The 27,737-nt window shown below is 34.5% G+C and overlaps 1 long non-coding RNA gene across 1 annotated transcript; it reads right to left on the bottom strand.

Annotated features, from left to right (window-relative positions):
- Positions 1-10,878: 10,878 nt before the first annotated feature.
- Positions 10,879-15,384, bottom strand: LOC140339790 (uncharacterized). Its single transcript, XR_011922552.1, has 3 exons — positions 15,262-15,384; positions 14,127-14,254; positions 10,879-11,034 (listed from the first exon to the last, which is right to left on the bottom strand). It is a non-coding gene; the product is annotated as an uncharacterized lncRNA (long non-coding RNA).
- Between the last annotated feature and the right edge of the window lie 12,353 nt (positions 15,385-27,737).

The raw sequence follows: 27,737 nt of genomic DNA, 5'->3' as shown, positions 1-27,737 counted from the left end.
CCTTACCATCATTAAACTGATTGAATCAGACAAGGGGCTGTTTCCATATATGAAGTGAATGAATGACAGTGTTTGATTAACCAGCTAAACAACTAGCAGGAAATGGTTCTAGTCTACCTGTGTTTACTAAAGGTGCAGGGAATGCTCTCAATGGCACTGATCAACCCTCCCTGGGCTTATTTCACATCGCCTCAAATTACACCATAGAGATTTTACTCAGGCACCTTCCCTCCTCTTAACATGTCTGGAAAATAAAAATATTGTCTCTAAGTAATTCCATCCTAAGGCTATATGAACAAGAGTGGAACCTGTCTGGAAACAAGAGGTCAATGGAGTCACAACAAGCTGTTAAAAGCCTACAATGAAATGGCACCTAGGAAAGGGAGGATTACCCGAGGCAATGTATAAAGAGCAAGACAAAAAAATGCACCTTAATCAAACAGCAACCTGTGTCCGTGCAATGCTGAATCTCAAGAGTTCAACTTGTTCATTGGCATCAGTTTGGGTCCAATGTAGTCATCTGCATGTGTGGTTATTTGGCCATGCTTTGTTTTTTTTATACCTCCAAAAAGATTGTGTGAGAGTGGCAATCCTAAAAAATTAAAACTTTGAAAATGTTTTGGAAAAAAAGGCCTAAGGTCAAGTTACAGTCATGGTGGTCAATGGTTGACGTATTCATTCTGCATGATGTGCACCTGCATTAATATTGTCTCTGTTACTTTCTCTGCTTTGCTCCATGGCTTCAATGTAAAAATCGAGACAACAAAAAAAATTTCCATATGTCAACTTTTTGAAAATTACCATTTACATTGGACTAGATAAACTCCCTGCCACCAACCGGACTTGTATATCCTGCCTAAAAATACCTAGATAATTTATGTCTGGACATAAAAAAATGATCAGCATACCAACACATGATAAATAATATGACTGCAGATAATAACAATCAGCTCAAGGCACAGTGACATTACAACAGTAAACAATGTGTTCAAAATCTCAAAATGCACATGGATCTTTCATATATATATATATTCTTTTTTTAATTTATTCTCCAGAACACTTAAAAAAAAAATTCTATAACAATTCCTTAATATTTTGTTAGCTCTGAAATTGTTGGACCTTTATCATTTCAAGATACTCATTAGATCAAAATGGAACAAACAAAAAAATAAAGGAAGAAAAAGAAGAAAAGAAAATGTATTTTATTCATTTGTATAACTCCACATAATCCAACAGCGATTTCCAAAAAACACTGAACCGTTCACATCAGTGTCCGTTAAGAAGCTTACCATCTAATTTACCCAAGACAATTGTAGATGCCAAGGCCCGTAGTTGGTGGGAGCCAATTATTATATAATTGTATATTGAGAACGTGGGAGGTAACAAGAGCATTGGGAAGTAACTAACACAAATATAAGAAGAACAGACCAACACACCAACTGCAGGCAGATAGTGTGAAAGAAACTGTGCCCAGGCACCAAACACACAACCAAAATGTATATATTGATAACTGAAAGTGGATACAATACAAAAGCTAAAATATTTTTTTCCATAGCTAGATATATAATAGAGAAAAAAACATGTCACCATCTCTTATGTCACTTTCAGAATTAGCTATAAAATATAGATATTTACATTTAATGGTTAATATGGGTTATAATGTTTAGTAAACTGGATTTTGGGTCTGTATGTTAGAGATAGTTTTGCTTTTATGAGGCTTTTTTCCTTTATTTTCATCTGATAATCCTGCCACCAACATGTTTTTAGTCCTAGGTGACAATGTTCACTCACCATCCTGTTTTTATGTAAAGATAGAAATGTTATAAAACTAAAGAACACATAACATAAACATGCACATAAAACAATACAATAGAATAACATTCAGGAAAGGCATAGAGCAATACAATTAGAAAAGCAGAAAGTTATCACTTCACGTGATTTCAGGCACAATCATTTTTTTGCACTTGAACAAATATATCAAAAGTATACCTGTTGGTTAAAAGAATGAAAGTAAGTGAAGTTCATTGCTAAGGTTCACATACACTTTTATTATTCCCATAATGTGCCAGTATGTTGCCAGTGCAGTAAATAGTAAACTTGGTACCACATACCACTAATTCAACATCTATATAATAATACCTGTCCACACATAGCAGTAAAAACACTTTGCTCATGTTATGTGAGGGAGAGAGGGTCTGAAGTTTAAGAGCATTATTGTTACAGGAGAAAAGAATGTCTCTCGGTATAAATCAGAGCTGGGTAGCGGTAGGGCTAGCATACTTAGGCTGTGTGAACAGGTTTCATTTCCTGGGAGACTGCCCTTCAATCACCCTACTGTCATCCTTCAGTGATCAGAGGTGGACATCAGAGTTCATTAAAGGGGTAAGCAAAACTGAAGAAAAAAAAGTCAAAAGAGTTTATCAAGGCCTTTAACCAATGAACTCCTGCCAGCTTTCTTTTGGGGCACTACAGTCATGTATGTTTATAGTAACTTGGAGAATTTATAATAAGTACTAGGTGTTAAAGTAAGACTGCCTGCTTATTATTAATTATTAGGAATTCCTTAATTATATGTGTTTTCTACACATATAAGCTGTATAATTGGTAGATTTACATAGTAACAACATAAGCTGCCCGATTTTTCAGAGAACATTGACTGAAAAGGCTTAGTGCATTGCCTATAATTATCAAATGTGTGTGGACATTCCTGCCTTACCAAATGAGCTTTAATTATAAAAAATATGCATGCAGTATTATCATCACTACATGGTGTGTGTTGTATTAAAGTGACTCTCGCTAGGTAAAACAATTGCCTTTTGAGATACTAGTTAATTCTCTTTTCCTGGTGATTCCACCATCGATTTTCAGTCGCTTGAAGACCAAACAGATTGAAGAATCATCCTCATGAGGTGAGGAGGTTCTTGAGGCATAGTTCTTTGGCCTCTATGGGCCTGATGTATTAAGGTTCTCCAAGGCTGGAAGAAATGCACTTTCATCAGTGAAGCTGAGTAATCCAGCAAACCTGGAATGGATTTCCTAAAAGTCATTTGCTAATTGTTAGCAAATGTTTTCAATTCTGGACAAGATCCATTCTAGGTTTGCTGGATTACCCAGCTTCACTGATGAAAGTGTATCCTCTCCAACCTTGGAGAACTTTAATCAATCAGGTCCAATGTCTCTACAAGGCACAGAGGTGACCTTGAGGCTGGTGGATAATATCCTACAGCAAGGGAAGCCCGAGGAAATAAAGATCGGCATTGCCAATAAGTGACTATTACTTGTCTTCTGTACAGACATAAAAATGATTGTCTGGTGACAGAGCTTGAAGTATCAAAAGTAAATTGTGAGAGTCAGTTAGATGCCTATTATGAAGAGCAGGAATGCAATTGTTTAAGGTGGCAATACGTTAACACAATTAAGGTACTGACTAATGAGAAAATAAACACTCAATACACACAAACAGTATAATGACAATTCTATGAAAATATGAACTCCTTATATGTGTGGATGAAAAAGTTTTAAAGAAGCCCAGAAGAGCCGCTTTACACCACAAGATATCATGTCACAGTAGTGATTTATTATCAATATGGCTATACTATATGTAAAATATGTAAAACAAACAGTTACATTATGATTTTTATGAAATCTGGGTCTTTCTTATATTGTGATGTAAACTGTTGTAATATAAATAAGTAAAGGGAATGAAAAGGAAATTGTGTTTGTTTTTAGATTTCAATAGTGTAGAAAGGGTTTGAAACTTAGTGATATGACCCTGGTTATAAAAACCAGGCATGCAATGGCTTTACTGTTTAAATGTTTTATTTGGTAATATCATCATGATGAGGGTGAAAAGAAGGAAATACTAGCTGAATAAACTGCAGCTTTAAATCATAGGAGAATGTGCAGGTTACTATATTTACTACATATGCAGGGTATGTAGTTATTATTGATGCCTTTTTGTCGACATGGCTTTGTATTCTCATACATCCTATGGAAATGCAAAAGCTGCCTAAAACATAGTAAATTCAGAAATCAAGGAATTCTAAATTATCTCAGAAGTGTCTCAAACTGTTGTCAAATTCCCAACAACCATCAAGTCCAAAGCCTGGCCACACAAGCCTAATGCAAGCGTGAAAATCATACTCCCATATATATATATAGATATATAGATATATAGATATATATATTTTTTTATTATTATTTATATATATATAGCATACATAAAACTACTAAACATATAACTCAATAAAGTTATAAATATATATATAATTTATTATTTGTATTAAAACTATGAAACTATGATATGAAGATGTTGTATGGTTACCTAAAATTTTTACTGGAATTTTTATGGAAATCCTATATAGTCTCCCTATAAAAATGCTTTACTTTCTACGGGAACAGGAAATTGTTGTCATCAGCTGGGCATTGTTGGCTAGCCCTAGGTACAAGTGTAACTGTATGTCTTGTAAGTGCTAATGTGCTACTTTCTTCAGTCCTACTGGTTGACAAAGAAAATAATGAACAAAAATTTACAATCAATGACCCCTCCTCTATTGCCCAGATACCTTGGCCCATGTGAAGTACATAACAAGTACAATATATGTGAATTAGGAGCTGGTTGGCATTGACTGACAAGCATACCTGGTTTTAGTTGGTGGGTAAAGCCCGGTTTAGCACAGTAGCACATTAATTTCATTCATCACCTGTCCGAAATGGAAATTGTAACATAGACCCTCCTCTCTTTGGCCAATAAAAATGACACAATGCAGTAAACCACCCATTATCAGGAGAGGTGCCTCCACCACAATAAATGCAGCTAACCCAGAAATGGTTTAGTGCTTTTCGCAGACAAGCAGTCAACCTTAAACTTCCAAGCCAATTAAACACACATTAAATTGCCCATCCTTTGTACGCTTTCTGGAGGTTGCATAGCTAAACTGTTTCACTTTTATGCATCTCCCATGTTGATTATCGGTTCACCATACATTAACGTACTAAACATTTGCATTCTATGTTTAGATTTTGGGGAAAATCAAAATAAACTACAGCCAGACAACAAACAAGCAGACACATGCATCAAACAAAAAATAGCTCCTTTTTCATAGGTCAAAGCAGACAAGAAATCTCTGATACATATCTTGTCTGACATTTGCGCAGTGAACCACGACTAATCATACGACAGGACAAGCTTGGCTCTCCAGGATTGAAAAGTTTTTGCTTTACAATTTGCAGTTAATTGGCTTAGAGAAACAAATCTGGTCTGTTAAGCCTTTTGCATGTCACTGTCTCTGTTTAGGAAGTTAAGATTAAAAAAAAAAAACTGAAGATTCTTGGATCTCTGTCAATTTATACAGTTTGTTTTGTCTCAGATTTGGGACTGAGAACCTTATGGTCTTCTGTGATTCATGTGCAAAGGTATTATTGTGTGTTATAGCAGATGGATCGGTTGTATCTACCAAGCTTTTCATTTGATAAACAAATAACATTTTTCTTGGCATTTGGTCAGGGGTTGTTACATGGCATGAGCCAAGGTTTTTTGTGCCAGTCAGTAGAGGCAGGGCCATCTACTGTGACCTGCATGTTTTCCAATTATGCCTGGCTCCAAGAAGTCTTCCTAAAGAATGACTAATGCTCTGTGTACGGAGATGCTGCCAGCACCCAGGCTCCGTAACTGCCCTGGAAGAAGAAATTATTTTTAATGCTGCAGGATCATCTTATCCTATCTCAGCCAAAGTTCTGGAAGTCAGCAAATCGATCTTTAAACTTTAGGATCAACACAAGTTAGTCTGATTCATAGCTGGTGGTATCTACAAATAGAACCCAGCTATCCAAATATGATTTCTGAAATGCATAAAAGCCTTTCTTCTTGGAATATTACTGGTTTGGTACACTGGGAACATCTATTACCGAAGGAACTTCAAGCATGTAAATTTCATGCCATGCTGATTTGTGGAATTAGGTTGGGTGCTTCAAGATGGAGGTCCCCTATAAAACACTTGTCTTATACAGGAAACTGGCTTTCTTGCACCATCAATAGAGTTTATAAGGGGAATTGTTGTGTTTATGGGGGCAGATAAGTTGCCACATTGGCCCTGATTTATTAAAGCTCTCCAAGGTTGGAGAGAATACAGGTTAATCAGTGTAGCTGGGTAATCCAGCAAACCTAGAATGAATTTTCTAAAAGTCATTAGCAACTGTTTTCAAGCCTAGACCAGATCCATTCCAGGTTGGCTGTATCACTCAGCTTCATTGATGAAAGTGTATTCTCTCCAGTCTTGGAGAGCTTTAAAAAATCAGGGCTATTGTCCTCAGTAGATAGCTCTAGGTGGTTTTAACCTCCCTAGTGGTTCATTTCTGTCTAGTTTTATATGTGTAAAAGCGGTACATTGTTTTTTATGAAAATTTATTTTACAGTATATTATATTAGTATGAGTATAATAAAGTTTAAATCACAAAATCATGGCAAAAGAATAAATTAAATAATTTTTTTTAAATTAAAAAAAAATTAATAAATATTATACTTATACTAATTTATTATACTGTAAAATAAATGTTCATGAAATACAATGTACTGCTTTTACACAAATAAATCCAATGTATTTAATTCAATACAGTTATTTTGTACTGAATGCAATACAAATGGACTTTGAATTTTCCGCCCCGCCGGCAACGTACACACGCACCAACGTCACCGGGAACTCCCCCGGTGACTCATCGTGTGCATAAGACGCCGGAGGAAAAAGAAAGAATACAGGGATCGCAGCGATGGATGACACGGGACTCTGGCGGATCAGGTAAGCCCTGTATTTACTAACCTTCCAATAGATTTACCCACTTCGAGTGTGATTAGAGGTTACATCTTTCACCAACTTTTTTCTACCCCGAGTCACATTCGGGATTACCGCTAGGTATTCATATTGGTAGTACTTTGAGCAGAAAATTCTAGGAGATTCCCATAATCCACTTTTTATGGCCAATGTCAATTATTTGTGCATCCAGAAGGAATAACTGTTTTTACAATGATACCACAATAATAAAACAAATATAGAAAGCAATTAAATTTTATTTTGGACAACACAGGGAATGGTAAAAAAAAAGCCTTTTTTTTTTTTTGCTATCTGCATTTCATTAAATAGATTCATCGAAACTACCTATATATATAGTTTGGATTCCTCCAAACTATATATATATATATATATATATATATATATATATATATATATATATATATATTCCTGTTTGCCTCCATTTTTTGCAATTCTGAGATTCCAAGACAAATTCTGATATTTAAATCAGTTACAACTAAAAATGTATTCAGTAAGAGAATATTGTATACATAGGTATGTTATTGGTGTTTAAAAGAAATTCTGCCTGGACTTCAGCTTTTAGTAATTATTAACTTAGTTGATTAACATTTTTTGTTGAAAGAATTTCTAACCTGGTAATACTGAAGACCCAGCATAGCAGATCCTGGATGTCCCATCCACAGTTAGGGTTTAATGTGCCAGCTTTGCTCATATATACAATGTAATGCTGACTTTGTTACAATATTTACAAAAATCAAATTAAAATGGGACATAGCCAAGCTTATTACTCCTCTAAGCATTTTCTTATCAGTACACCTGGACAGTTCCTAGTGCTGTCCTCCTCTCAGTTGAGTTCTGTTCGATAGGGAGAAGAAGGAGACTGATACTAGCTACCAATACTCCCAGCATTTACAATAAGATTGATCCGTTTTTTTTGCTATGGTGTATCTTTTTGATGTCATAATTTTTGTGAATATCTTTCAAAGAATGTTTTTGTGTAAATACACTTTTTATGAATTTATACCTGCATTCACTTGCCGGATAACTAAAGAATAAAACAAAATGCAAAATACTGCAATGCTGGCAATATTAATAATAAAATAAGTGATAGATGATAGATAGATAGATAGATAGATAGATAGATAGATAGATAGATAGATAGATAGATATTCACAGTGTTTGTTGACCTGTTACAATTCTGCATGCCCCATACATGGAAACAAATGAGTTAAAGCATACCGGATGTAAATACATTAAACTCCTTTCATTGAGCTAATTACACATGAGTGCACCGCAGTAATATATTGTGAGAGTAGAATCTTGGATTACCCAGGTTGCTTCAATAAAATCAAATAAACAATTACAGGCTTGACTTTCTTGTGACTGTTATATTTTGGTCAAACTATAGCAAGGGATGGCTTAGCAGAGTGAAAACATATAACAATAAAAGAAATATTAATTTGTTTTTTTTTTCCTGCAGAAGCATCTTAATGGGATCACGTGGTTCTTATTGTGAGTGATAAACCACAGGCCATAAAGCACTGCTTCAACACTCTGCACACCCAGTATAAATAACGACTATTAACCAACCTTTCACTACCTGATAAGCTGTGAGATATTCCACTACACAGCACATTTACTACTTCTTTCTAAAGACAAATAAAAAGTGTCCAAATAGCCATTGCACCCATGCAATAAGAAATGTGGATCTGGTCACAGAAAATATATTTACTAATCCAGTAAATGCGAGATTCGTTGGATTTAATCCACAACATAACATTATAAATATTAACAATGTGTTGAAGATAATATGTAGTCATGCCCATATATTCATTCTCAATGGCCCACAAAGCTACTGAAAATGCCACATCCAGGTGAGATTATGTCATTATACAAAAGTATAGGGGGCTTCTAGGATTAGTTCTTGGTTCCAGTGGCCTTTTGGGACACCAACAGCAATGAGTGAACACGCTATAGTGGAAGCAAGCTGACTCGATAATGACTAGCGGGGGATATTTCATCTGTAAAGGGACCCCAAATATTATATATGAATATGTAATATATAAGAATAGAAAATGCTCCTTGAGGATTATGTCAGTGGGGCAGTTTCTCAGGAACAGGCTAAAGCTTGTCGATGAAGGTTTGGGCACGATTCCACACATGTACATTATTTTTTTACGATGGATTCCATTATGTGTTAATTCAATTTTACATATATACATTTATCTGGTTGAATCCAAAGTGAAATGTGTGAATTTTAGGTAAAAGTTGAGTGACAACCCCCTTTATTTGCTAACCAGCTTCTGACTTTTCTAAATGATAAAGGGACACTGTCTCCAAGCCACTTAAACTTGTGCAAACTGATTTCATTTAAAGTAACTTTACACCTCCAGTTGGATAAATTCCTGGCATATTACTATATACAGCAACAGTATAAAAAAATGGATATAATGGATATAAAAAAGGTCCCTTAGGTCCAGGGCCAAAGGGCCAAATTGTGTTCCCCCACATGAGCTGTGATGTTCGTCAATTGAATAGCTTTTAGGTCCTGCCATTCCGGCAGAACAACAAATGCAGCCATATCATAAGGCGAGCCTAGGAATTACCTTTATCAGATATTTGCATTTGTTACTGTATTATGTCTGGGCCATCATCTCAGCCCAGAAACCAGAAGCTAAATCTGGATTAGTGTGGAACAAAAATGATTCAATTTTTTATTGAAAGAAAGGCAGATGAAAGAAATTTTCAGGCGAAGAGCAGTAATCTGTGTGAGAGGTAATAAATACTGCACGTGTTTAATATAAGAAGTACAAACATTAAATGTCTGTTACAGGAAACAATCTATTGGGACTGTTCCCAGCAACACCAGAAGGAATGAACTCTCTACACACAGCATTGTTCTGTTACTTGGAAAAGAAAGAGGGTCATCCTCGTTTGAGGATTTAGTGATTTAGTGATCCTCGGGGGCGGAGTGCTAAATGACTTCAGGGTACCGCTGTTCCCAATCGTTCATCTTGAGCGTATGCATAGGTTCACACAATACTTAGCACCAAACATGAAAATGATATCTGATACAAGTTCCACTTTAAGTGGAACAAATTCTGATTTCTGCAGGGCATACAATTTGAAATGCTGGTGTAGGCATATGGGTACTGGAAAACAAATAACATTTGATATTTTTTTGTGTGGGTAAATAAAAAATATTATATGCCACAATATATACATACAATAAAATTATAGTTACCTTATAAAGGATTAAAGGATTTAATTGTCTTATAGCCGACACCATTTTTAGAATAGTGCAATTTCCATGCCATATCTTCTATTTATATTTAGATAAAAAATAAAAATCAGCCCTTAGCTTCGAAAGTTCATTTCATCATTTAACAAATTAATTTAAATGAGTTCTTTTCTTGTATTTTGTTAATCTGTTTCTTGAGGGCTTTTTCTCTCCTCCAGAAATTCAAACTTCTCCTGTTGTTTCTTGTTGTCTCTGTCTTAAGTGCTGCTGCTTGCTGCAGAGCTGTCCTAATATGTTTAATGGGCCATTAACTAGCTTCCTACATGCAAGGAGTGGAAAGATCAAATAAAATGACTGCATTTGGTGAGAACATTAAAAACCAAAAGTACAGGGAGGAAAGAAAAATCTTTAAAAACTTTCTCTTTTTTTCCAAACTAATGAGATGTTCTGAGCGATCAGTTATATCAGGATGTCGTAGAGCCTTTGGGAGTGCTATAGGATGCGAGTTCATTCTCTTTCCCCTTTTGCTTCCCTTTTTATGTAATAAGGTAACCATGTTGCAAAGAGAGGATTGGAGGTTTGGTGCTGGGTTGTTAAGAGGCTCAATGAGCTGTGACAAATATATTCAAAAGGTGCTTAAAACAGACAAAGCTGCTCTCTACATACATATGCAGACACAAACACACAAAGCAGGCACAAGGAACGCACACAAGCCAAATTTGCACTTGCATATGCTGCTACACACACAAATGTACTAAACATATCTAAATGCTTGCAGATGATTCAAAAAAAAAAATGGAGAAAGTGCTGGTAAAATGTCTTGATTTTTTTTATATATATATATTTATATATTTTTACATACACATTAGGTATAATGCAAATCTTATTCTTTCCTTTTTCTCCTTTTCTTTTTGTTTTTCTCCCTCCCTCACTCTGATCATAGGAATTCCAGTTATGAGAAATTGCTTGTAACCTGAAACTTATTGTCTAAAATATAAAAAACAATATATAAGAATTTATATCTCCATCATCTGCCCTTATATTTTAAATATCTGCACACACAGAAAATCTCATATAAGCTTTAATGCATTAATGTCATTTCAAAAGCTGTGTTCAATATTTTTCATTCTGCAACTTGCATTTAAATAATTCTTGGTGATTCTGCCTTGAAGATCCTTGATAAGGTACGTCCTGTTATAGGGTGACAACAGCTGTGACAACATGGCTGTTTCAAAACACTTTATTCAATGCATGGTCCACTGTTGTCACCATAAGGAAACCCACCCTGAGAAATTCTATGTAACAATTGCTGGAGTGCAGGTAGGTATGCAGTGACTATGAAGAAGGTGCAGGAGGTCATCAGCACTGACATTCAAGAAAGGGAAAATAATTATTTTAATCCTATATGTTTCTTTAAAGGGCAAGAATCAGTTTTATTTTATTTGCATGCCTTATTGTGACATTACCAGCCTAGGTCACGCAGATGTTGACTTGTGTTTATTGTGCTTGCTTTGTGTTTTTATATGTACAGACACAACATATTATTATTATTATTATTATTAATAAACAGGATTTATATAGCACCAACATATTACGCAGCGCTGTACATTAAATAGGGGTTGCAAATGACAGACGAAACCAGACACTGATACAGGAGGAGAGGACCCTGCCCGGAAGAGCTTACAATCTAGTAGATATATATCATAACAAGAACTGGAGAACTCTTCAAAATAAATAAAGATTCTAACTTAGACAGTTGTCAACCTGTAGATGTCCCCATTGGAAGATTTCTTCTTACCTTACAGTTGTAAAATTATAAATTGTAAGTATTATTTCCCATTGCTTTCTGTCCTAGCAACATGACCATTATAGAAATCAAATAATGGCATGACTGCTATGAATCTCTCCAAGCCAGAGGAGCTATATATATTCAATTACATTTTTTGTAGGACAGTATCCTACAAAATATCAATTGGCTATATCAAGAGGTCCCATGGAGGTTTTCCATATACCAACTTTTTGTACAGCCTTTTCTAAATGCTTTTTAAATTTGTGGTACATCATCTAACCCAGGGGTGTCCAAACTTTTTACAAAGTGGCCCAGATTTGGTGAGGTGAAAATGTGTGGGGACCGACCATTCAGCACGTACTCAGCATGTTAGTGTGGGCGTGGTCTGCACAGGTCCCACACAGCACACGCCCACCAGGGTGACGTGAGGGATTCCCTGTGCATGAGTCCAGTGTCAGTAAGAGCTCCGTGCAGAACACATTCTTGAAATGAGAGTGGGCGTGGTCTGTGCGGGTCCCACACAGCAAACGCCCACTATAATGACGTAGGGGATTCCCTGTGCACACATGGGGATTCCCGTCCTGCCGATTATGTCCGTCAAGTAGCGCACCAATAATTACAAGGTGGTTGATCAACTCTAATGAAATAAAAAATAGCTTTTTTGTACGGGTGTATGTTATAATGTGGTCAACAGTGCTGGCGGGCCGCATAATATTGATTTTATGACAGAGGCTGCGGGGCCGGTTGGAAATCTAAACACGGGCCTCAATTGGACTTTGGACATGCCTGATTTAACCAAACCATTAGTTCATAGAGAAGATTATAACTATCCAAAGGTGTAATTTATTGTCCAAAAAATTATAATTTCCTGTAGTGTCTCTTAGACAGCACATCTTCATTTACCCACTGGTTTACCCACCATATTATAAAATATTATAATAACAGAATAATGCATCAAGAGGTCAACTTTTACTCCAATTCAAGGGTCTACATGATGAGTCTGTCCAGGTTTCTTATCACTTGGACTTTTTGGTTTATATAGTTTACTTTTCCGAGTTGTATGGTCTTTCTAAAAACGTTAAAGTTTTTTTGTCCCCATTAGAAGCCCACGTAGTAAAGTGAAAATATGGGAGCACAAACAGGGGACAGGAACCTTATATAGGGACCAAGGGGGGTGTCAGGAAGTGTTGACCAGGCAGGATGACCAGGTATTATTTTAATGAAACTGCAGCCATTGTACTTTTTTCTAGTTTTCCATATACCTGTGAATGATGGTCCCGCTCTTTGTAGGTGTTAATCCATCAGATGACGAATCACTGACTATTTACCATACAGTTCCTCACTTGGATAAAATCAATTATGATGTTTATGTTGCTCCCGATTCCCGAATCACAAAATACAAGGAAAACCCCAAAAAAAGATGGTTTGATGATTCATCAAACCAAGCAATGGGGCAAACTAAGTCTACCAGAAAATTCAAGCAAAATCCATATTTTACTATTCCTATTTCAGTCAAGTATTAACTCTTTATTTTTCTTTACAAATCTTTGATTGGCCATAAACATGGTCTTGTTGAAAAGCAATCCAGTCACTCCATTAAAAATGACAATTTGGGTGGACCTTTCTGTTATCTTTACAACATGTGCATTACTTAAACTGACTATACACCATACGAAAACATTAAAAGATTAGATGTTTGCCTAGATAAAAGCATTGAATGTAAAATCATCTATTAAAATTAGGGCATTCTCTTTCAATATTTGATAAATCCATCTAACCAGGAATGCCAACTATTTGTCCATTCAACATTTGAGTTATATGGTGCTCCCAACTGAATGTTGGCTCTCCTGGTCTATGGATGCACAATGGATATACAGATATAGAGTTGATATCAAAGATATATCCACCATTTCCACTGGTTGTGCACCCATGGGCTAGTGTGTGGTCAGCATTAGTTTGGACTGACTGGTTTTGGTGGCATAATTGGTAAATAAAGATGTGATAATCCACTAGGCTTCTTACAATGCCTCTATAATTCATGGAAATGTGTATTAAAACACCTAGTAAAATGTATATAGTAATGGTAATATATTTAATGGTAATTTGTGTTATAAGACAAAAAAACACCATTCTGCCTGTGTTGTTTTCCATACATTGTTCATTTTGGACATAATAATACTATTGATATTAATAATATGATCACATTAAAAGCCTATCCAAATAATAATATAATAAAAAGAAGAAAAAGAAAATAACAAGATGTCCAAAGTAAGTGTTAAAATTGAACTACCTTACAGCTCTCTGTGAAAGCACAAGTAATAATTGACAGCCTTGACCACTTCAGCAATTCCTTGTCAAGTTTCTTTTGTGTTTTCTTTGCTAATCTTTTGGCATGCAATTCCCCTTAACATCTGCCAGCTGTGGTAAAAATGTGATATAAATCAATAAGAATCAGGAAAACAAAAAAATGCTCAATAAAAATAAACATTACTGGTTACATAGACCTTCTAAAATATCTGAATGTTTTTTAAAAATTAAAAAATAGCCAACAAACCTGTTTTTAGGAGATTATGTGAAATCTTAAAACACTGCAATAATCACTCACCTTATGTCTTGTATTGCAGAGAAAGGCAGGAAGGGAAGTAAAATCTCCCAAACAGGCTTTTTTTGCCCCTACCAAGTCTATCCAAAATTTTAAACAAAAGTCATAGACACTTTCATTAAACTGTGTAAATCATTTTTTGATTTGGTAGGGAATCATGTCTGAAACCTGTCAGTGAGATTTCCTTTATTTTCTGTTTTAGAGACAAAGAGGTGATCCCTTAAATGTAAGGGGATGAGGGGATATCTTCATTTTAGCCAGACCAAAAATATTGGTCTTCAGGACCAACAGTGAAGTTATATCTCCCCAGATCTAATGCTTCCACATTCTAACTAAGCAACTCTAGCAAAAAAAGTTTTATAGAAAAAAAAATATAAATAAAAAATGTCTAAACTAAGAGGTGAACCCTTAAAAGTAAGGGGGTGAGGGGATAGCTTCATCTTAGCCAGATCAAAAATTTTGGTCTTCAGTGAGGTTATATCTCCCCAGATCTAATGCTTCCATATTCTAACTAAGCAACTACAGCAAAAAAGTGTTATATAAAAAATAAGAAATAAAAATTGACTAAAAAATATAAAATAAAAATCAAATAAAATAACAATTAAATGGGCTTATATTTCCATATTTTTTAATATGTAAAATGATTTATTATTACAAAAAAAGCTGACTTCCTTAAAGCATATAACATACGGCATTGCATTCAGTTGAAACATTGTGTAAAGCTTTTCTTAACAAATTAGTCACTTTTAATGAGCCATTTGTGATGTGCTTTGTGTTCCATGACAAGCACATTTCACTAAGCCCGAATCTTGGATAAGATCACCTTTAAAATGTTGTGGCAGCTATCCAGGTAACTCGTGGGTGATCCCCTTCCATTTTGCACTGATTTCCAATAGTGTTTTGGTAGGAGAGAACAATCTTGCCTGATTTCTGCATATGCCCTTTGTGGCAGAATGAGTCTTGTCATAACAGAGACAGACGTCAGAAAACAATGACGGGGACTAGCCACTTTAAACCCAAGGACTCTGTAATGCAATAGCCCACCCGCACCGGATTCCACGTTAATTATAAAGCAATGAATACATCACACAATCCTGGGAAACTTTAGGCAAAAAAAAAAAATACCAGCTCAGCTCTTGGACAATCATTCACAAAGTTTGACATTAAAAAGTGCTGACAGCAATAAAGACAGAAGGAAGCCTTACTTTCATCTCTCTAAATAACCTTTCGGTCATACAAGTCTCTTTGGCTCAACCTCCCATACCAAAAGTTCTCCCATTTTGTTATTAAATAAGGATCCGGCCTACACATCTCTGAATCCTCTCAACTCCCACAGAGTAACAGATAAATATTTCTTTTTTAGCAATTATTATTATGGTATTTCAAACTCTCTAACTTCAGAACAGCTTGGGAGGTAACCTTGAAACTCACAAGCAAAAAGCAGCATAAATAATAAGTTATATATACTAGAAATGATAACAGATAATATTATATACACCCTTTATATGCATGATCAACATCACATATTCTATATATTTTGTGGTACATGCATATTATATATTTGTGGGATTTAAAGCCTGGATAATTGGGAGTGGATAATTAAATATCAATATCAAAATATATTTAAATGTGTTAAAAATTCCTGCATTCTTACCAACTACTATTAGCACCTACAGCCCAAATACCCCGAAAAAGTGCAGTCTTACATACATAGCTATGGTATTTAATGATAAAAACCCAGCAGGCTTATATTTCTGGTAATAGAGTGAAAGATATACAAAATAAATATATTGGCTTACATTATAAAAGGGGACTGTCAAGGTCCCAGTGTTATGTCAGAGTAGTTTTAAAACTAATATAATTTATTATATTGGACTCAATTTGAGACTTTTCAAAGCCAAAGCCAGTGTTTTTTATTTAGTACTTAGTAGAAAAAATAAATATAATAGAAAAACTATATATAAATAATAAATACTTATTTCTGTCTAGGCATATATATATATATATATATATATATATATATATAAATATAAATATATATATATATATATTTGTTATGTGTACCATCTGTTTTGTTAAAAAAAATAGTTCAAATTAATAAATAAATAACATTTTCAGCAAATTATGTATAAAAAACACAAAGGGGCATTTATATATTATATATTTATTTATATAATTGGACATTTGCCAAATGATTTTATAAGCTTTTACATTACTCACTGCAGTGATGTAGCATTGGTTGCTTTATACATAAAAGTGTATGGTACTTTTACCTTCTTCAAACACACAAATGTCCTAAAATGGCAAAGGAAATGTTTTTATCATATTCCAGAAATAACATTAACGTACAGTACATCAATACTTACATCTTGCCCCAAACAAGTGAGACTTGCAAACAGTTTAGACTTTTGTAACCTTGATTTCATAGGGTGATCTTTTTAAATAGAGAATAAATGAATTGTGAAAGTTTAGGGTGTTACCTTGCTAAGAAGGGCTTTTGGGGTCTTTTTCCCCTTTTATTAATACTTCCAGGACATTTTATTTGTGTAATAAGTTGTATCCAGTCTTCACTGTTTTGACAATAGGGTGGAACCAGACGAGTCACAATAACACAACACATCTCAGAACTAATATATACCAACCATCATTTAACTTTGAGTATGTATAGCAAGTCTTACAAACAAAGATAACGTCAATTACATAATCTCAACATCAAAAGAGGGCACTGAATGCAGTTATCATAAAAATATTTAGTAATTGTATAAAAATAAAATTGTAGAGGCAATTTTGGACTGGGTATATATATATTATACTATTATACTAATATTATACTTTTATTATACTAGACAACTGCATATTAAATAATACATTTTATAAATATTCTTGTATGTGTAGTATTGAACAGTCGTCACATTTGGCAACATAAACATGTTTCCAAACCAAGGGATGGATGTGACTTACCTAGACATAGAACTTAAGAATAATTTACAGGTTGAAAACGAGTGGGAGGGGAAGAATGATAAGAGTTAATGTTTGAAACCTAGTCTTTGAGGATGGGAGTCTCCTACAAGTGAAAAGAAATACAGTATAATTAAAATTGATGTATCAATTTCACAGGAGGAATGCGACATTAATCAAAAAGTACATGTCGAAAGGAAAAAAAAAGACTGCACCAGGCAGAACATGGCCTCTCTCTAGTGAGAAACTCCTCAGCCTAAGAATGTGATTTTATATTATTTGTACTGACTCTGTAAATTATGCTTGAAATCTTGATGAAGGAATATTTGTGTTTTTACATTTTGGAAGTGAGATGTTTATAGAAGCTAGAGGGAGGCAAACTGTCCTATGGAACTTATGGTATAATTGAAATCATGATTTAAAACATTTTTTACCTATTGATCAGGTTTTGTTTACTTTTTTAGTAATCTGTATTTCAGAAGATTATGGATACTTTACAGTTGGCATAAGGCACAACTTTTATTTTAATTTTAATGGTTTAAATAGTAAAAAGTCATCGGTGTTAGAAGAATTATCTATTAACTTTACAGGAGATCAAGAATGTTTATTTTGTATATCTAATTAACTGGATTGGAATAAAAAGTAAAATATCTATCTAAAATCTAAAGTAAAATCTATATATATAAAATTGTATGTATGTATGTATGTGTGTATGTTCCACCATCACTCGAATACACATGGGGACATTTCAACCAAACTTGTTATACACATGACAAAGATTTGTGAGTGCACCAGTCATCTTTGTACAGCGCTGTGCTATATGTCAGAGCTATATTTGGATGTATGTTTGTATGTGTGTATGTCATCATTAGGAAACGCATCGAGACATTTCAACCAAACTTGCTAGACTCATGTGAGTGCACCACTGATCTTTGTACAGCGCTGTTGTATATGCCACAGGTATATTTGTATGTATGTATGTGTGTATGTTCCACCATCACTCGAACACACATGGGGACATTTCAACCAAACTTGTTATACACATGACAAAGATTTGTGAGTGCACCAGTCATCTTTGTACAGCGCTGTTGTATATGCCACAGGTATATTTGTATGTATGTATGTGTGTATGTATTGCTCAGTGACAGTGTGCCTTTTGCATATATTTTTACATACTTTTTTTTTTACTTTTTTACAAATTTCTGGCCTGTAATAATGCCTTGGAGAAAATGTAAGGCAATTGGCCGAGTGCAATCAAAGGCAAAAAAAATGAAACAACATCGTAGACAAGAAAATCCAGAGGACAGGAATAGAGGACTTGCCATGCTGTGCGTGAGAGCTACTAAATCTAGAGTTTTAAAGACAATTTGTTTTTTTGATTTAACACTATAGCTTTATTTGATTCCTTTTCCTGTATAAGATAAGATTGCAATATATAAATACCTGGGCAACGTCGGGTAATCAGCTAGTGATATATAAAGTTTGCATATGACAAAAATGTTAGCTCCTCTGGGCAGGGTCCTCTCCTCTTCCTGTGTCACTGTCATTTTTAACCCCTATTTAATGTACAGTGCTGTGAATTATGTTGGCGCTATTTAAATACTTTTTTCTATTATTATTATTAATAATAATAATAATAATAATTTCTAGCTTCTAATAATAAAAGTGGGTACTAGACTAAAGCTAACATTTACTTTGCATTCACTAAACATTTATTTTGCTAACTCAGCATTCTCCAACCCTTTAGCAATTGTTTGAAAATAAAGCACTTGTTTTGTGTCGGATATTTTATCTCAATAATCATTAGGCAGGAAAGTTAAATAAGGCTAAGTCATATGCAGAGCTCCATCTAATGGTTAATTTGCCAGTCTTTGCACTTTGTATAATAACAATTTAGGAGCCAGTATTTAAAGTATAACTCCACTTTTATACCATGTCATGTCCACCCATCACTAAATAGAAAAAAAGATCAAAGCCATTCCATCCACAAGCACTGCCCACATACTCCTCAGTCCAGCGTTGGCATTCTTTTTTGGGGCAAAATGATTATTGAGAATGTAAATCTGCCCATTTCTGATGAGGTATGGCTCATAGTACTACAGGGCTCCAAGCAGTCCCAAAAGAATGCCACCCCTGTCCACCACCAAAGGAAAAACCTCCTGCAATTTCACCAGACTGGATAGAAGAGCATCACATCTGAGCTGAACGTTGGTTAACTTCACGGAAATAGGTACATACAAAGCTGAAATAAAAACATATGAACTGGCACATACCAAAGGATTTGTAATTCTGTACAACCATTTTTGTGGTTCATCCATCTTTGCCAAACAACATATTCAGGAGAATGCCAATTTCTGATGTTTGCATTTTGTTGGCGTCATCTTCTAACCACAACCGCCTGAAAGGATAATAAAGGAGCAGAAGAAGAGTAAAGAGTCTGCTTTCTACTCCTTCCAACATGTTCCATGTGAACCCAATTCCATTGGATGCTAAAGCTGCCCCTATATTCCCCAGTCTTTTAATACTTCTGTACAAAGGATGGTAGGAGATGGATATGAAGGTAGATTAAGGTACTTATGCTAGTTGAATGTAAAAGACAATTTATTATGTTTAAGCTTTTTTACAACTGAATTAGGAGATGATTAGTGTTGGTGTTCGATTTTGGGTTGTCCTTATATTCGACCCGAATATGGCTGTTCAAATTTAGACCCAACCCAAAAAAAACGAGATTCGACCGCAAAAATTTGGATAAAAAAATGTAAAAATAAAAAAAAAAATTAATGTTAAATTAGTGTATTGAGTGTTTGTGTTTATTTAACTAATTTTTTTTTTACAGGTTATCCTACAATGACATGATATCTCTTACTCTGTAACACACTTTCCAGTACAGTAATATTGTGATACATTTGTTACATTTTTCCTTTATTCACGGCAACAAAAATGTATTACTGTGCTGGAAAGTGTGTTACAGAGTAAAGCTACGTACACACGTCAGATTTTTATCGCCCGATAATCGCCGTGTGTAAAGTCGGTGTCGTCCATCGTCCGGACGACCGACCTGCCGGATCCACCGACGATGGACGACAGCCGACCCTAATGAAAGGGAAGGGGAGAGCGCGCAGCAGGGTGCCGCTCCGTCGCTCTCCCCCTCCCCTCTCCATAGAGCATGAACGGTGCTGTATGTACAGCACCGTTCATGCATAGTGCACTCCCTTGTCGTTGGAAAGGATCGTGAAAGATCCTTTCCATCGACAAAAATTGGAAGTGTGTACGCAGCTTAAGAGATACCTCTAGGGGCATCTGCTCAATGATTTCAGCTGTGGCTACAATCATTGAGAAGAGTGTGCGATCCCCGGGGCACTACAGGTTAATTAACCTGTAGTGCCTCTGGGATTGTAGTGGAATTCTGCATCTGCAATTCAGTTCCCACGATCACATGACCGTGGGAACTTTGCGGCCATAGCTGTGACTGCAGGCAATCCCGGAGCACTAGAGGTTGAATGGGGACAAGTTTCCCCATTCATCACATCTAGTGCCCTGTGTTCTTGGATAGAGAAACTCTATCCAAGAACACATACTGCTAGTACAGTGCGGCAACAGCAATCAGGGTCACTGTTCCAGCCCTGTAGTATGTGTTCCTGGATAGAGTTTCTTGGATAGAGAAACTCGGCATTCGGTCACCCGAATAATATCTCACTATTCGATCGAATAGCTGTTAAATGGAATGGTGAGATATTTGACCAACACTAGTAATGATTTCTGCTTGAAGATGAGCTTTAAAACTTCAAGAAAACTTGATGAGTATTGGGCCTACAGGAAGCATATTTGTTTTTGTTATTAAAATTGTTTTCTCCTAATATTTGTACAATAATTTTCATTTTGATAAATTTAATAAACCATACTTTGCTTTATTAACACACAAACGTAACCTTTTAGGTATCACAGGAATACCATTACCCGAATAGTGGGTTGGATAGTATAGGAAAAGATAGTAGAGGAGTAGACCTAAACACAAAAAAGACAGCAAATGTATAACTGAGATCAGCAATTGGTGGGAAATTTTCCCCCTAATTTCTCAGTAAAGGAAATGCCTGAATGTACCTTGATCCTCCATTTAGCTGATGGATGCAAAAAAAGACACTGAACTTTTTGGAGCCAAAAAAATAAATATATCATAATGCAAACTTTTAGGTTGATATTAGCTACCAATTATATTCATATTAATTTAAACCTCATCAATTTCAACTAAAGTTTATGCACCCCTTGGAAGGACTGGGTCATACATGGCCATCAGTCTTGGTTCCCCACTCCAAGTACATAGTGAAAACATTTAAAGTGTAAGTAAACCCAATGGTTTCACTGTATCCCTAAGTATTTACATTTTGAGAATTACCACCAATAAAACTGCAAATACTTTAAAAACCCGGGGGAGTTGGGGTACAGATTTATGTTCATTATTTGGTTGTGAACCAGTATAGTCTTCAATAAATGACCTCCCCAGGGAAACTTCTGCAAACATTTTGTTTATTTTTTTAAATGCAGTTATATAGTTCAGATACTATCATATGGCGATGGTAGCATAAGTATATACTTAAAAAACATATTTATGGCCAATAAAAATCATTTCGAAATTAATATTGCTGGTAGCTTTCACGGTGACGTACAGGAACAGAAGTAGGGAAAATTTATTTAATTAGGTTCATTAACATCGAGTTTAATTAAATGCAATTTATACTTTGCAGAAGTTCACTGCCCAATTTATTATATGTTCCTCTTTGTCATAAAACTGCATGTGGAGATTAACATACTGATTGAATGACGGCGTTGGCCCATCACCCTTCCCCTCTTCCATGGCATTTTCTGTATGGCGTTTTAGTACTATAAAAAATGCCAACATATATGTTAAATTATCAGTATTTATATATGTCATGCTGAAATCCAGAAATCCACAAACAATTTTTTGAATCAAAATAAAACCTCTGCTTAGTAAAAGCATCCAGGTATATTCAGTGGTTAAAAAAAGAAATACATGATTGGATGCTTAAAAGAAAATATAATCACAATATTCAACTCGACAGAACTATTGCTTTATTATTACGTGTACAAAACTCACCTAGCTGGCACGTGAAATACCTGATATTTCTTTATTGTTAATAATACAAAAAATAATAATTGCATTGAAATTTATTTTTAGGATCACATCCTAAATCACAACTGATAAAGCCTAAAAATCAAATATTTTAACAGGACGATATAAACTAATATGGGACGTAATTTATTTATAAACTAAAAGCAAAACACATGATCACTTGTTAAATAGTTAATTTACTCATGTCTCAAAAGATTTTTTTTTTAATCATATTTTTTCAGGATGATGATTTTATGATTGAGAGAGATGGATTGAAGAGGGTAGACTAATTTTAAATTCACATAAAGCTGTTACTATATCATTTAAGCATGTATTAGGACATTATGTAAATTTCGAGAAAACATTAAAAGCGCAGACTAATGCTTAAATACACTACAATGTAAAATCAATTCAAGGACATTGTCACACACACTATCATCTTTTAGGGGAAAACAAGATGTTTTGGTAACGCGATAAGTTTGGTATCTGCCAAAACTGTGTTTAAATACTGATTATCTGATTAGAGTTTGAAAGATCTATATTAATATATTAATATTCATTTGAATATTTTTATTTATTTAAATATTTTTTATATAATTATCACTATAATATGATATATATATATATATATATATACATTATTTAAATTAGCAATTTATTTTATATGCTGATTTAACTTTGCCCTGTCTAGGTTTGCTCCTCAGCTTACAAATCTTAACTGTGCAAAAATACAATGGACTCAAGTGACATTTCCCCTCTTAGCCTCTAGCTGGCAAAGAAGTAAATTGCATAATAGAATCAACATAAATCTGTGTTGGCACAAATGTGATAAAGGATAGATTTATTAATTCCTGAAAAGCTGAAATCCTGAAACATGATGATATGATAACTTGTTCACAACTACAAAAAAAAGAGTAAAATACCTAAAACATAAAAGAAGTGTGTAAACAATGAGGCCTGTTTTTTCCACTCATTGCCAAATAATTTAAGAATAAAATAAATACGTATATTTGTGCACTTTTGGTTAAAGAAAGGCTGTGTGTTTTTTCCCTTTCGAAATCTTGACTTTCCCTTGAGCTTTTTCCTTAGCTGAAGGCTGCCGTCATTCTTCACACAAGTGTGGATGCTTATTCAGTCGCAAATGCAGATCAGTCAACTGATTTTATGAATCAACTACAGAGAAGCAAATGCTCGTCATCTATAAATTAAGAATACTAAATGGGCTGGGGAATCGTGTAAAAAATATATATTTCACTGATTTTCATTTCATTCATTTTTCAGCATATTATTATTAGGAATGCAATATATATTAAAATAATCGGTGAAAGTGTTTTTATATTATTTGCAATTATTTTTACTTTTTATTATATTTTCTTAATGCACAAAAATAGTACACTTAAAAAGTATAAAATATTTTTTCTAATATTTAAAAAAGTTACCCATGTTTTCTCTGTATTCTGATGTTAGATATGAAAATCAGGTTTTGGGGAAGCGGGAGGGGGGTTGTAGGGGAAATTAAGAAGCTTAACAGCTTTTCTTGTCCTCTGAAGTGGCTGCTTGAAAGGCTGCCTGCTGCCCTGTGTGTGGCATGTCTTTCCTAACATCTAATCTGTGGCTTTGTGCTGCTCTCTTTCACTGGGACCGCTGCAGCTGGGCTTCTCAAATACTAGTGTTTACCAGTCTAACGGAAGTAACAACCTGAAAGTTAGGACAAGGGACAGAAATCCAACTACTATATGGCTATTATTGATTATCGCCACATTAGTAAAGGGTCCCATGTGCACTAAAACGGCTTATTAAATCTAAAAAATCTACATTGACTAATACAATGTAACGATTACCCTGGTAAATATTTTTATTTAAAGGTTCACAAAATATATTAATGTGATATGATTAGTAATTTTCCAGAAGTGTACACTTTTCAATTTATCTTTTCTAAATATGCATCCAACATATTCTACCTAATGCCAGAAAACACATTATGCAAATGAGGTTGAAGAGACAAACTCAGCAGGATTCTAGTGGCTTAAAAAGAAAGATTATCCCTTGGAAGAGAAGAGATGCTGAAATGTAATTCCAAAGTTAACTTCTGTTGTTAACTTAGAACCATCACGATATACAAATATTATTACAAATATCCTTACTAGCTTGATATACCATCTTTAAAGTGCAGTGACACATAGTAGAGTAAAATGATATTTCTAATACGTCTTTTATTAATATTAGTGTATTGTTATCATTATTATTAGCATTATTATATGTTTTAGCTAAAGTGAAGGTAACAGTTTTTTGTTACTTCTTTTGATGCAGCATTAACAACATACTTGATTTCCCAAAGAATAAACACTACTATTTCTATATATAGTAAATAAATAGATTTTTCCGTGACAAAGGCCAACTCACAGATTTTGTACCAGCATAGAGTTTCGTGAAAACAAAGTGATAATCGCATTAAATCAGTAAACACAGGTCAAACCACCTAACTTATAAAAACACAACTTCATATCCAAAGCCATGGCCCAAAATAAACATCTAAAATCCTATAAACACATTACATGGTATCTATTGTGTAAAAAAAAACCATAAATATAAAAATATATATTATTAACAACAAACTTCTCCAGTGCATTAAAACATATAAAATTTAAATTATTTATCATTACGATTCATAATACTATTATTTTAGAATCCACATTGCACCATTATGTTTTAAACTAAGCTGAGTTGGGTTTAAAACCAACTTTTTTTGGAGGGTGGTTTTATGGTACAAAAGTCAGACACCTGGCAAGCTATATATATGAAGGAATGAGTGAGGTACCAATGGTAGAGGTAAACTGAATGAAGACGTAGGGTTTATCTCTATGTTTACAAGTTGCATTAAAATATTTAAATTGTAACAAGCTATACCTTTTTGAACCTAGCATTAACCATAGTTCACTTTAAATGGAACACAATATATATATATATATATATATATATATATATATATATATAAATATAATATATATATATATATATATATATATATATATATCCCAATTTTGCCTGACAATCCATTGAGAATGGAATGAAAAATCTTCCAAGGCTAATGAACAAAACCTCTATAGCTGCTGACATTGACTACCAATTTTCCCGTAAGGGAAAAAAAGGCTAAACAGTAGACTAATAAAAATATAGCAAAGAAAGCTCTAAAAAGAACAAAACGCGAATGGTCTGTACTATGAGATGACATGATTATGAGCAGTAAAAAACACAAAAATTGTGAAGTCTCAGTGCACATGGAGCAAGTAAGGGCTTCCAGATGCAATTGGCTGTTTAGCCTCAAGCCTCCATTTCTGAGTCTTCCTTGGTTGATAAAATTGTAAGTTTCCACTCTGAGCGATCACATTTCCAGCATTGTTCCTGTATTATTGGTTCACTGAAACTCTTTAGGTTTTCTGCTGCTAAGTTAATTTACCATTTAACAAATTGTCACAGGTTTATGGCCAGCTCCTTGCATTGAAATGTAATGTTCAGAGTGAAACATTTGCAATGACAAAGTTGATGAAGGGTTTGTTTGATTTCTAGAGTATAAGCCTAAAGGACCAACTCACCAAGTTTTATGTAAATAGAATTTTGTCCATTGTCAAATCTTTTATTTTACTGAGCAGGCACATAAACATAGGAAAAATCTGAATGTCCTATGAATACCCAAAGAAAATATTTTACTAAGTAAGTTAATTCAATATCATTTAATATGGCAGCATTTTCATTTTATAGTAGAGACTATATATTTGCCTTGATCTTATTGTTACCCATCAAGAAAAAGAGGTAGAGCCAATTTTTGAGATGCCTTGGTAAAAGGTAGTTTTCATATGTACACACATGAACAATATCAGACCATGGATGGAAATAGCCAGAAACATCTCAATAAACTCTGGATATGTATAGGCACATGGAAAATCATAGGGCATACATGTCAACTTCAGTGGTGTATATAAACTTACAAGAAAAAGAGAATTTCCAGGATATGTTATTTATAATAACATATATGTTACTGCTGAAAAGCTGTTTAGAATCTTTGAATTTTTCTCACAATTCTTCATTTATACAAATTTTCATTTGATAATCAAACCTAAAAATTGCTTCTTTATTTTAGGGTAACCGCTCCTAATTAATTGAGGTCACACAAAAGTTTTCTAGGGTTACAGGATATTTTAATTTCAAGAATCCGTCCACGTCCATCCATACAACTCCTAGACAGTTTGGTATCAATGTAGGATCCACAGTAATATATCAAAGCTAAAGGTTTGTATCCATTGGATGGATGTAGGGGGTTATTGACACTCCCTCTGACCACCAAATAAAAGAACATTGTTTCACAAAAGTAAGGGCTCCCTTCTCCAATGGCCATCAATATAGGGAACTTTTCTTTATTTACAGAATTGTAATGGGACACTACAGGGACCACCAATGTAAGGGGCCCATCTCTATGGACCTCCAATATAAGGGAAGGTTCAGACTTGAATTGGGATTGAGTGATCCCACGTGGCTCCCCGAGCCTGGCACCCTGCTGAAGGTTATTTTTTATGATTACTATTAAAAATAATGTGTCACATACATACTAATGCTGGGTGTAATTATTATGCATGGGTTCCCTGAAACCTGAAAATGACATCAACGGTTCCTCTGGTGTAAGAAGCTTGAGGAAAAAAGTCCTAGCCCACACTGGAACCATTTTATTTTCTGTTAAAAAGTCAATTAAAATGTTCAGGTACTCATAACAACTAATCATATTGCAGATTGTTGCAGCCAGCACAGTAAGGAGATGATTGCTGATTAATTGCTAGATTGAAAAAGTGGTTATAAATCAGTTTGTGATTGGTAGTGTCCTCCTAAAGGAAACCTGTCATCAAAGAAGCATAAAAAGTACCATTGCTATTTGAATGGCTGACATCCTAACCCTCAGGCTTACATAGAGTCACTGACCTGGAGTAAGTATGCAGATCAGGACAATCCTTTCACTTTCCTAATCAGCATATTTGTTCTAAATCAATGACTTGTAGCCAGTGGATCAGCATGCGAGCCAGGCAACTAACACATAATATTATTTTAGCAATAGCCACCACTGTACTGTATGTTTATAGCACAGGTTTACCACCAAGTTCTAATCAGCAGTCATAAAAGTATACTTTTCCCATACTTTATACAGAACAAAACGCAATATGTCTTAA

This window comes from Pyxicephalus adspersus, chromosome 10 (assembly GCF_032062135.1).
Source record: "Pyxicephalus adspersus chromosome 10, UCB_Pads_2.0, whole genome shotgun sequence".
NCBI classification, from domain to species: Eukaryota; Metazoa; Chordata; class Amphibia; order Anura; family Pyxicephalidae; genus Pyxicephalus; species Pyxicephalus adspersus.
The sequence above is the reverse complement of the archived record's forward strand: the minus strand, read 5'-3'. Positions and strand labels throughout refer to the sequence as shown.